We start from the raw sequence: 2168 nt of genomic DNA on the forward strand, positions 1-2168 counted from the left end.
GAGCGAGATCCGAATTGGGCCGAAGTCCGGGCCTGGTGCTGAGGAAGCCCCTCCAAGTGCCCTCCAGTGGGGGGTGGGGGAGGATGGCTGGCTTAATAAGCTAGGAGATGAGATGCCGGTTGATTGGGAACTGGGGAAGGTGGCATCGTGGGACCGGCTGGCCTGAGCAGGAGGCCTTGGCCCGGCGTCCGTCCAGGGGGAAGGGGATGCCCGGTGGCCAGAGAGCAGGAACGTGGCAGAGAGAAGCAGCACTGCAAGCTTCCTGCGAGGGTAGAAAGCAACGCAACCCAAGGAAGGGCCGGAGTGGTGGGTGTGATCTCCAGCTAACTTCAGGAAAGACCCCCGCCTGGAGCCCCAGCAGCCCCTGCTCAGAGCGCAGACGAAGCGGAGCTGGGTGCTTCCCACCTTGCTGGGAAAATTCTGCTCAAAGGCCGACAGCTCAGTCGGCCGTGTGCAGCCCATCTCACCTCTCCGCAACACCCAGCACACGAAGCTCACCTGGGAGCCACGCCGAACCTTTTCAAGCCCCGCTACCTGGGATGAAAGGCCGCAGCTGTACCCTCCCCAGAGCTTGTCCTCCTGGTGTCTTACTCTGCAAATCCCATCATCCCCAGACAGCACAGACTCTCCTCAGTTGGGACGGCATGAAATAATACCAGATGGAACACTTGAAACTGAGCAGTCCCTGGAGAGCCGAGTCACGTTGTTTTGGGGGCCATCCATGCTGTTGCTGGAATTCGGGGCTTTGCAGGATTAAGCGAATCCTCCTCTCAGCGTTAAAACTATGCCCCGCTCAGCAAGGCAGCCGGACTGAGACCTTTGCAGGCCGCGGCAAAGGGCAAGACGGCAGCCTTCCTGTTCTGCGTCCGGGCACCAGCTGGCCTGGCCATTTAATCTTTCTTCAGCTCCATTGTACCAGAAGGACCATTGGCACCCTCCGTGTTTCCCCTGGCATTTTTGATCGCTCAAGTTCCTTGAAAGAGTGGAGAGAGGAAGGTGTATAATGTTCCTCATGCTGTAATTAGACAAGGGCTTTCGGAACATCAAAGAAGGCACGTATTTTCTTATTATCCTGGGTTTGAGACACCGCTATGAAAACTTCAAAGAAGAGAGTGCGTGCTTAAGAGCTGGCCTTGTTTTACACATAATTAGTTAAGGAAATCATTTCCCCAACTGCAGACCCGGAGCGGCCCCTTCCCCAGTGTTCCCAGGATTTGTTCTGGAGCAAAATAAGACAGTGATGACTCTAAAGTGGGATGGGGAGAGCGTTTGCCGCGGAAGACCGCTGGCTGGGTGCAAGTGGAGCACCGGCCCGTTTCTCCAGATGCCAGACAGTCACAGAAGCTGTGCTCACTGAGCTGGAAGAGAAGAGGGGAAATGGCGGCACCCGTAGGCCTCAAACTGAAAAAGGCACTTACTGAACTTCAGGCCAAGGTGACTGATACCCAGAGGTGAAACCGGCAGGTTTGCAGATAGATCGATGGAAGAGGACCAAAAAACGGATGTGGAGATCATGGCTTTGGCGGACGAAACGCAAATGTATGAAGGTGTAGGAAGAATGTTGCTCCTTCAGTCCAAAGGAGTAATTCACAACCAGCGCTTAGAAAAACAAAAGATAGCAGAAGAGACAATTAAGGAGCCGGAGCAGAGAAAGTCATACCTGGAGCGGAGTGTAAAAGAAGCTGTGGGCGACATCCGGGAAACACTGATGGCTGGAAGGGCCCGATTAGGACTCCTCGCAAGGGACCGATTCGTCGCAAGCACCGCGTCCGGGAGGCCTTGAGCTGCAGGTTGCTGCATGTCGAAGGCGTGGGGATCCTCTATCAGGTAGCCCTGTCGTGTCAAACCTGTATGCTGATGCATCAATAAAGGCTACATGGTTATAGGGAAAAAAATCAAGGGGATGGAAGGGGCTTCCACGGGAGGTGGCTGAGGCCCCATCGGTGCGGGTGTTCAAGGACAGGCTGGACATGCACGTGGTGGGCGTGTCATGAGTGCAGCCAGCTGGAGCTGGGCTCAGACTAGATGGCCCGGGAGACCCCCTCTGACTCGCTCTCTTTCTATGTTCCTATGTTCAAGTTTACAAAAGGACCACAAGTGCAGTTTTGAATTTTCCAATGTGGATTTCCGCATGCCCATTCAGAAGGTGACCAAAACAAATGGCTTCA

The 2168-nt window shown here is 54.8% G+C and overlaps 1 pseudogene; it reads left to right on the forward strand.

The window, feature by feature from the left end:
• The first annotated feature begins 1377 nt into the window (after positions 1 to 1377).
• Positions 1378 to 1783, forward strand: LOC123034934 (annotated as a pseudogene).
• The last annotated feature ends 385 nt before the right edge of the window (positions 1784 to 2168 follow it).

Source organism: Varanus komodoensis, unplaced genomic scaffold (assembly GCF_004798865.1).
Source record: "Varanus komodoensis strain SLA01 unplaced genomic scaffold, ASM479886v1 scaffold74, whole genome shotgun sequence".
In the NCBI taxonomy this organism is placed as follows: domain Eukaryota; kingdom Metazoa; phylum Chordata; class Lepidosauria; order Squamata; family Varanidae; genus Varanus; species Varanus komodoensis.